Source organism: Anabrus simplex, chromosome 5 (genome assembly GCF_040414725.1).
Source record: "Anabrus simplex isolate iqAnaSimp1 chromosome 5, ASM4041472v1, whole genome shotgun sequence".
Classification (NCBI taxonomy): domain Eukaryota; kingdom Metazoa; phylum Arthropoda; class Insecta; order Orthoptera; family Tettigoniidae; genus Anabrus; species Anabrus simplex.
The window spans coordinates 27,570,062-27,580,474 of NC_090269.1; the positions used below are offsets into that span (position 1 = coordinate 27,570,062).

Here is a 10,413-nt window from a genome sequence, read left to right on the forward strand (position 1 = left end):
TGGGATGGTACCTAAAGGCCACGGCCGCTTCTTTGCCTTTTCCTTTCTATCTCTTCCGATCTTCGCATCCACCCCCCACCCCCGCAGAAGGCATGGCATAGCAGGTGAGGCAGCCTGGGCGAAGAACAGGCCCTCCTCCCCAAGACCATCCCCCGACCCAAAGTCTCACGCTCCAGGACACTGCCCTTGAATCGGTTGAGGTGGGATCACTCGCTGGGTCCGAGGGAAGAACCAACCTTGGAGGGTAAACAGATTAAGAAAGAAAGAAAGAAAGAAAGAAAGAAAGAAAGGTTGCATCCCGATGGGTACCACTATAAATGTTTAATGTAATTATTTATTATAATATAGGGGGCATATTATTTTCCCATAACCGTACCATGCAGGGATTACGAACTGAAAGGTAACGCTGAAAGTCTTTGTTACGAAGTGGAGCCGCATTTTAAATATTAATGCAACAGATTATCTGCAATAAACACTTCACAAATTTCACAAATATCAGTATAATAATTGTACCGGAAGGTACGCCGCGCATTCAAAATTAGCGCCTTAATGAACACCTCTATTGAACTAATGTGGAAACTACTACAACTGGAAATTGGAACTTTAATCAGAAGATGTCACCACCGAAATATTATGTAATTTTGTTATTGTGCTGTTTCCTAACCTGAGTGAATTTCTCCTTGTTTTGTTTGCCATTCATCAAGACGTTTGGACATTTTTCCACACATGACACCACTAAAAAATATGATCATGCACCCTGGTGCAAAGTGAAAGAACTTATAATTTAAAGAAGTTTTGTATATCTAGGTTTTTGTAACTGATTGATGTTCATTTATTTTTGGGTTGGCAATATTTACCTTTTCCTCCCGCCAGTTTTGAATCTATCCAATCCCTAATTTCTGTATTTAATTTTCAACCTATCACAGGTTTCTTGTTCGATTCTGAGTGTAACTTTGAAATTGACCAATTAAATTGAGAGGGTGAGGACGGTTTAGTCTTGAATGATCTCAAACTTTCCCTCAGGGTTTATAAACTGCGGCTTTTATCACGTTTCTTGGCCAATTGATCGTCATTTTTCTGAGTGTGTGTGTTAAGCAGGAGGCGGGCGGCCTCTTTCGTCGGCAGCTAGAACATCTATAAGGTCATGGCCACATAACTTTATTCTTTCTTGCTACCTCTGCAGTTTAATCCGAGGAAAAGGTCCGAATCATTTACTATGTAACCTATTTTTTCTAAAATGTAACTTCTCCTTTAACTTAATTAAATATTTAACTGTAAACCAAGGATAGAGAGTGATGTACCCTCTCGAGTTCCCTTCCATCTTGGTTTGAGGTGGCTACGTTTTCCCAATCTTTCATTTCTGTAATGTATTAAAGTTATTTCCATCCATGCCCACTCAAGTAGTTTGGGAATAGTCCCTGCTTCATCGGCCTAGAGCCCTTTAGGTTTTTAAGTGTTCATTATATTGGAGCGCAGTGTGCCTCCATTCACTTTGTGTTTGGGCCAGTTATCTAACCTGTTCTTTTTCCATGAAGGCCCAATATGTTGGGTATTATATACCCCTGTATAAATTATTTTCAAATTGTAAGTTGATGTTGCCTTGAGTAGGCTTGGAAAACTGAGAGCCTGTTAGCTCTTTTTCAAGTTTTGTAATTGTAAAGAGTGCCTCTAGAAGGATAGAAATTGTATTTTGGGGAGCAAGTGCTCCATGAATTAGGGGATTTCTGCCCTTAACTAAACAATTCTTCTTCCATTTGTAAAATTGTAAAACTAGGGGCTTAAAACCCAATGTGTTAAGGTTCTGAATCTTGGATTTTTCCCAATCTTGTTTAATGATTGCTACTTGTACCTGTAATATTGTCATGAAAAAGAGTTAAGTTTGGTTTCGGAAAAGAAATATAACCTTCTAAAGTTTTAACTCAATTTTTGATATTATAGATAGACCCAATCAAGCCCGCACCTCCTTTCACCTCTGCGTTCCACAGATACCCCGGAATAATAATAATAATAATAATAATAATAATAATAATAATAATAATAATAAACTGGCAAGCTGAAAACCCTCACCAAAGCTCTTCACAAAAATCAGATATCCATAATAGCCCTACAGGAAACAAGGTGCCCAGATGAAGAGATTTTTCAAGAGCAAAGCGCAAAGAGGAATCCTCAGTGGAGCTGTGATGCTTGGAACCGCGTTTGCTGTTAGAACCAAGATCCTTAAATCGGTTGCAAATTTCGAACCTGTGAATGACAGATTGTCTATACCCACAATTAAATGCGCGAACAAAACCTACGCCCTAGTTAACGCACATGCTCCTACAAACGATAAGAACAAGTCTGATCCAGACGTTGATAATTTCTGGGACCTACTGGATGAAAAATTAAACAAAATCCCCAAACACCATGTCAAACTTCTTTTGGGTGACTACAATGCCCAACTAGGTCGTGAACAGAAGTACAAGAAAGTTATAGGAAATTACCCTGCTCACAAAAGAACCAATTCCAACGGCAAAAGACTGGTGTCCATTTGCGCAAATCACAACCTGAAGGTCATATCGACCCACTTTCGCCATCTACCCAGAAAACGAATGACTTGGCGTTCTCCCGTCCAAGCTCTCGGAGAGTTCCAAATTGATCATGTTGCAATCTCCAGGAGAAACAGCCCTGAGATTATGAATGTCAAGGTAAAGAAAGGCATCAATGTGGCCTCAGATCATTATATGTCTCTTATCAAATTCAAACCAATTCCCGCAAACACAAGGAAGACAACCAAACAGATCACACGCTTCGACAATGATAAACTTCGGCAAAGGGTCGAGGAGTTCCAGGAGAAGGCTAGACCAAATGACTGTGACTTTAACAACGCCAAAAGTCTCCTTGTTGAGGCCGCCAAAGACGTTGCAGAAATCAAGAGAAGCAAAAAGCATGCCTGGTGGAATGGTACCTGCGAATCAGTCCTCCAAGAAAGACTCAATGCGTGGAAACAGTACTACTCTACGAAATCAGAAAATGATGGGGGAACCTACAAAACCCAACGTGCCCAAGCAGCTAGGGTGTTCAGAACTGAGAAACATAAATACGAAAAATCTCTCATTGAAAAGATAGAACAAAACTTTAGGAAGAATGAAAGCAGAGAGTACTACAGAGCCTTCAAACGCAAACTCACTGGCTATAAACCACCATCTCTATGCTTTGAGCGAAAGGACGGCACACTGGCGACGTCAAATGGAGAAAATTGCAGCATTCTGGCAGATTACTTCAAGAATTTACTTAATTGCTCTAAACCGCAAAGCGCCATTGAGACCAAGGAACCCTTACTCAGGTACCCAGATTCCAGACCACCCGACAGAGATGAAATCAAGCGCCACATTGCCCGTCTCAAAAATAACAAAGCGCCGGGGGAAGACTCAGTAGTAGCGGAACTATGGAAATATGCCCCAGAGGAATCACTTGATATCTTGCAAAAGCAAATAGAAGAAATTTGGAACAAGGAGACTCTACCCGAAGATTGGAAAATAGCTTTGATCCACCCATTACACAAAAAAGGCAGCATGAAGAACATCAACAACTATAGAGGAATATCTTTGCTACCCGTGACTTACAAAATTCTATCACTTGCCATCCTGGAGCGTTTGGAAGCACAAGTCGAACATCAAATAGGTGAATACCAAGGAGGGTTCAGAAAAGGTCGCTCAACAGCTGAGCAGATCCAAAATCTCAGAACGATCATCAGATATTGTACACTAAGATCCAAGCAGTATGTGTCTGTCTTTGTGGACTTTAAGAAAGCGTACGACTCCATTGACCGGGAAGTCCTGCTAAACATCTTAAATGAATTTGGAATTGATTTGAAACTGCTGGCATTAATTAGAGCCACCCTGACCGATACAAAATCCAAGGTGAAGTTCCACGGATGTCTCTTGCATTCCTTTGACATCAAAACAGGAGTCCGACAAGGTGATGGGCTATCCCCGATACTCTTCAACTGTGTTCTTTAAAAGATCATCAGAACCTGGCGGGTGAGATTACAGGAAACCAACTACAGTCCATTGAGAATAGGAACCAAATCCAAGGGGATCGCATCAGACTGCTTAGCATTTGCCGATGATATTGCTGTTTTCTCAAACTAAATAGAAACCGCTAGAGCTCAAGTTGAAATTTTAAAGGAAATTGCCGAACAAACTGGTTTGCAGATATCGTTTGAGAAAACAGAAGTAATGACTAACATTAAAGAGGCTCCACCAAAACTCCATACAAAATACGGGGACATCACCCGAGTAGACGAATTCAAATACCTGGGTGAGATCATCATGAAAAATGGACTGGACAAAGAAGCACTTCAGGAGCGAGTACGCGAACTGGAAATAGCCTACCAAACATCCCGCACAATCTACAACCAAAAATGCCTTTCCCAAAACACCAAGATACGTCTCTATGAAACAGTTCTGAAGCCAGTAGTTCTATATGCAGCCGAAACCCTGTCTCTAAATGCCAACAAAGGACTCCTTGAAGAACTGGAGAAAAGAGAACGCAAAATTGTGAGAGGAATCTTGGGATCAAAGTACAGAAATGGAATCCATCAAAAGAGATCCAACAAGGAAGTCTACAGCAAAATAGAGAAAATTACCGACACAATCAGAAAAAGACGGGCACGATTTTACGGTCATCTGAAGAGAATGGACGGAAGAAAGTTAACTAAAGAAATCTTTCATTTTTTTGATTGAAACCCCAAAACCACAATTCCCTGGTTTAGAAATACCAAAGAAGACCTGCAAATGCTACATATCTCAGCTGAAGACGCCCTTAACAGAGATCTCTTCCGCAAGAAAATATTGACGAACGGGATAAACCGAGACGAGCAACCGAAGAGAAGACACGGTGCCCCTTGGACAGAGGAGCGTAAGCAGGCCCACTCACAAAGAATGAGGGAAATTTGGGCTCTAAAGAAGGCCAAGTTCAGAGTCAAATGCAACAAGACTTAACGTGGTCCTAGATGGCCCCAGCGAATTATATAATAATAATAATAATAATAATAATAATAATAATAATAATAATAATAATAATAATAATAATAATAATAATAATAATCTATGGCCACAGCTACCATGTGTGCAAGCATTTTAATTTGATGCCATCTGGCTGTCTGCTCGTCGATTTCAACGTTCCGTTTTACTCTAGGCCTACTAGATGGCAGACAGAGTAAACCGAAAGTCTGTTGGGCTTCTGTGGCTGAGATTTAATTAATTTTGTTCGGTAAACTCCAAATGTGCCGCCTCTGTGGTGTAGTGGTTAGTGTGATTAGCTGCCACCCCCGGAGGCCCGGGTTCAATTCTCGGCTCTGCCACGAAATTTGAAAATAGGTACCAGGGCTGGAACAGGGTCCACTCAGCCTCGAGCCGTCAACTGAGTAGAGGTGGGTTCGATTCCCACGTCAGCCATCCTGGAAGTGGTTTTCCGTGGTTTCCCACTTCTCCTCCAGGCAAATGCCGGGATGATACCTAACTTAAGGCCACGGCCGCTTCCTCACTCTTCCTTGTCTGTCCCTTCCAATCTTCCCATCCCCCCGCAAGGCCCCTATTCAGCATAGCAGGTGAGGACGCGTGGGCGAGGTACTGGTCATCCTCCCCAGTTGTATCCTCCGACCCTGAGTATGAAGCTCCAGGACACAGCCCTTGAGGCGGTAGAGGTGGGATCCCTCGCTGAGCCCGAGGGAAAAAAACCGACCCTGGAGGGTAAACAGATAAAGAAGAAGAGAAAACACAAAATGTGTCATCAGAGGTAATTTACATGCCGACATCGTACGATATGGAGTGTCGAATGGATTTTTCTTCCGCCCTTCAAAAACCCGACTACCTCTGCCAGGTGTGAACCCGCTATCTTGGGATCCAGAGACCGACACTCTACCACTGATCCACAAAGAGACTGTATTTACCACTCTTGGTGTACGTTTGACTGAAATATTCTACATCAACCCAATGACCAAGCACAAGACACAGACTGTGACTCATAGCCTTCAGGATCGTTATGGAGAATGAGAAAGGATAGAACCTCAGTTTCAAATAACAATGAATCATACATTGTCAGCAACAGATAGCAACTCTCAAGGGCAAAAGATAAGTAGGTACCAGTAAAGCATCACTTATCATAAGTCGGAAAAGGGGAACATCATCAATCACTTCGATTAGTGCAGCCGTACACTACGAATAAGTATACGTCTGGCATTCTTGAAGGCGAAAATCTAAACTTTTCACTTCTTAAAACTTAAAATGTTCAAACGCCACGCATAATCTCCCTGTCGCCTGATCATATTATGTTCTCGCGCCGGCTCGCTTTGTTTTGACAACTCAGAACATGGCTGCCCTTCATGAACTTGCCTCCGCTAGGGGCACTGATGTCAGGCATACAGACCCTGTATGTTATTTTAGCTCGTTGAGCAGCACGTAACCAATCCGTGCCAATCACTTTGTCACAATTCAACATACGTAATTAATTCAGATGGAAAGCGCTGTCATCGCCCTACGGAATGCTAGAGGCCAGACAGTCACTTTGCAAACCTAACCCAGCGCCTTTCTGCCCCAGACCCCCTTACTTGACCCCAGTCCAATGGTTTTGTTACTAGCCGGACCTAAACAATCCACACCAATGGTTACGTCAATAGCCGCACTTAACAATGTACAGCAATCGTCTTATCCCTATCATTCCTAAGTTGGCAAGCTGGCAGTCTTGTGCACTACGTGTATTCTTTACTCCCAAAATGGGAAACAACGGAAAACCATCTTCAGGGCTGCCGACAGTGGGATTCGAACCCACTATCTCCCGGATGCAAGCTCACAGCCGGTACGCCTAGATGTCTGCGCTGCAAACCGTGAATTATGGGACTAATGTTGCGTAGCGGCATTGTACGATATTGAGAAAGGGAAAGAGACGGCTAAGAACGCGGGATCGTGCGACTCGCAAGCGGTACTCGAAACTGATGCAGCAGAAGCGTACGTCCCGACGTGGTAGAGCTCTTTTCACGCACGCCGCCAATGGAGGTGAGCTGTATGTACTTAACTAACGACATGCCAGCCCTCCTTTCTTTCTTTCTTTCTTTCTTTCTTTCTCTCTGAATCCGTTTACCGTACACGGACTCAGTGAGGGATCCTACATCTACCGCCTCGAGGGCAGTATTCTAGAACATGAGACTTTGGGTCGGGGGATACAACTATGGTGGAGGACCAGTATTTAGCCCAGGCGGCCTCACCTGCTGTGCTGAACAGCAGGGGATGGGAAGATTGGAAGTGATAGAAGAGGAAAGGAAAGGAAGTGAACATCGTCTTTAGTTAGGTAACATCCCGGCATTTTCCTGGAAGAGAAGTGGGAAAGCAGGGAAAACCACATCGGGGATGGTTGAGATGGGAATCGAACCATCCTCTATTAAGTTGACCTCCAGAGGCTGAGTGGACCGCGTTCCAGCCCTCGTATCAGTATTCAAATTCCGTGGCAGAGCCGGGAAGCGAACCCAGTCCTCAGTGGGTGGCAGCTAACCACTACACCACAAACGCCGACACCAGCGCTCCTGCCAAATTTAAATTTGTGGCAGTATCGGGAATCGAACCCATGCCTCATTAACTATCGTTAACCATTACATTACAGAAGTGGATCGTCTGTTTGTTACGTGTGATAATGTGTTTATAATCTGTAAACATGTTTCACATGTGCTTTTTAAATATAAATAAAGCTTCCTGTAGTTACCGTATGTAAAACATGTCTTTCCTATATTTTTCACACTTTCTACGGTTAACCCGGATTGTCATGATTCCCTATCTGCCTCGGTGCCATCTGATTCGAATTAACGAGATTCTACAGTATTTTCAAACTTTGAAATAATTCGTCCTATTGTCATTTATTTTCGGAGTTCCCTTGACGCCCTTGGAGCTCGGATACAGCAGATTTCACCGTAATGGCTCAACGATGTCGTCACTTACGGTTCCATAAGTAGCCACACTCAATCTGCGTAGAATTCGGAAGAAATGATTTGTTCTTCTTTTTTTTTTTTTCTTTTTTTTTTTTTTTTTTAGGAGTTGCTTAGTCAAGGTGGTAAAGGTATGCTCTGCTCACCTGGAGGGACGCGGGTTAATTTTCCCGCCATGAAGTCGAAACACTGAGAAACGAGACTTCTCCGTATAGAGACGCAATAGCACTGAGGTTCACTCAGCCTACACCAAAAGTGAGTACTACGTAGCGGCGGCCGGTCCAAATGGAGCGGGTATTTACAGTTCTACAACAAGGAAGACGCACATTACTGTTCTCTTACTACAGTAAAATACGCCTTTAGAAAACAACAGTCATGCATTTAGTTTCAACACTGTTCTCTCTTACCCAGACTTGCAGACTGATGCCGGCTAGACATAGAGCTATGTGCTTTAAAAACCAATGTGTTTTCCTTTTCCTGTCCTCGTGTACATTGCATATGTGAACAGTTGTTATGTCGAAAAATCTGCGCCGCCCCCGGGTGGGCTCGAACCACCAACCTTTCGGTTAACAGCCGAACGCGCTAGCCGATTGCGCCACGGAGGCTACGACTGTGCGTTGGATAAGTCAATATGACCAGTACTGGAACGTCCTGCGAGAAGGGAAGAAAGACACGGGGGAAGTGATGGGTTGTTATATTAAATAATATTGTTAATATTGTTGCGTGCTCCAGCGACTGTCAGCCTTCTCACAGTCCATTCGGTAATATCTGAAAGAGGATGACTAAAGCCAGCTCGGGGAACTTCCCAGCCCATCCGAGGACATGCCGGGCCCTTTCTCCTCGCGATTTCTGGTCTTCTCTCATCTCCTGGTCTTCTTCTCTCACCTTTTCTATCGCCTTCAGCCTCATTTTCCGGTCTTGTTTCGTCTTCTTATAGCCTCCTTCCTCCTCCTCCTTCTTCTTTATCTGTTTACCCCCACGGTCAGTTTTTCCCTCGAACTCAGCGAGGGATCCCACCTTTACCTCCTCAAGGGCAGTGTCCTGGAGCTTCAGACTTTGAGTCGGGGGAAGCAATTGACCAATACCTCACCCAGGCGGCCTCATCTGCTATGCTGAAACGGGGTCTTGTGAGGGGAGGGGTGGGGGCATGGGAAGATTGGAAGAAATGGACAAGGAAGAAGGAAGGAAGCGGCCGTGGCCTTAAATTACGTATATACCATTTCGGCATTTGCCTGGAGGATATGTGGGAAACCATGGAAAACCACTTTGAGGATGGTTGAGGTGGGAATCGAATCCCCCCCCCCAGGCTAAGCACCCCGTTCCAGCCCTTTTCGTGGCAGAGCCAGTAATTCAACACGGGCCTCCGGAGAGCAGCAGCTAATCACACTAACCACTGCACCACAGAGGCGGACATCACTCATACAACAGGCAAGACATCTATTTTGGTGTTATTTTAGAAACAAAAATATGAAGGTAACATTCAAATAATAAAATGCAGAACTACTTTTAGTTCCTATACATACTGGAGAATTATTTGAAAATTGGAGGTGAATCTGATAAGAAATTAATTTGCTGTTGTTGTTGCTATTATTATATAATTGCTAACAGAATTAATGTTCAGATTACCCAATTTTATCCCACGAATAGGCTGCACACTTTGTAATGTAAACCATTTTGAAAAGTGAAAATAATTTATTCATACTGAACGAAGAGACAACAGAATTATTATTATTTATTGTTCATAATTAGTATAATTATTGGCTCCTCCGTGGCCTAGACGGTAGCCTCTGACAGTTAAAAGAAAGCAATACACTTTAAGGCGTTAACTCCCACTGTAAAGTGTTTTGCATACCATAAAAAGCTTCAAATAGGTTGGATTTTTTTTACTTTAAATTTACTGCATTATTCATAAATCATCATCATCATCATCTGTTTACCCTCCAGGGTCGGCTTTTCCCTCGGACACAGCGAGGGATCCCGCCTCAAGGGCAGTGTCCTGGAGATTCAGACTCTTGGTCGGGGATCCAACTGGGGAGAATGACCAGTACCTCGCCTAGGCGGCCTCACCTGCTATGCTGAACAGGGGCCTTGTGGAGGGATGGGAAGATTGGAAGGGATAGGCAAGGAAGAGGGAAGGAAGCGGCCATGGCCTTATGTTAGGTACCATCCCGGCATTCGCCTGGAGGAGAAGTGGGAAACCACGGAAAACCACTTCCAGGATGACTTGAGGTGGGAATCGAACCCACCTCTACTCAGTTGACTTCCCGAGGCTGAGTGGACCCCGTTCCAGCCCTCATACCACTTTTCAAATTTCGTGGCAGAGCCGGGAATCGAACCCGGGCCTCCGGGGGTGGCAGCTAATCACGCTAACCACTACACCACAGAGGCGGACATTATTCATAAATACTTGTTAAAATAAAAAAGCATTTAATTTGAAGTGAGGTTACCCAGAACAACTA

General features: G+C 43.7%; 1 non-coding gene across 1 annotated transcript; it reads right to left on the minus strand.

Annotated features, from left to right (window-relative positions):
* Positions 1–8,485: 8,485 nt before the first annotated feature.
* TRNAN-GUU (transfer RNA asparagine (anticodon GUU)) lies at positions 8,486–8,559 on the minus strand. Its single transcript has one exon. It is a non-coding gene; the product is annotated as a tRNA-Asn (tRNA).
* Positions 8,560–10,413: the final 1,854 nt, after the last annotated feature.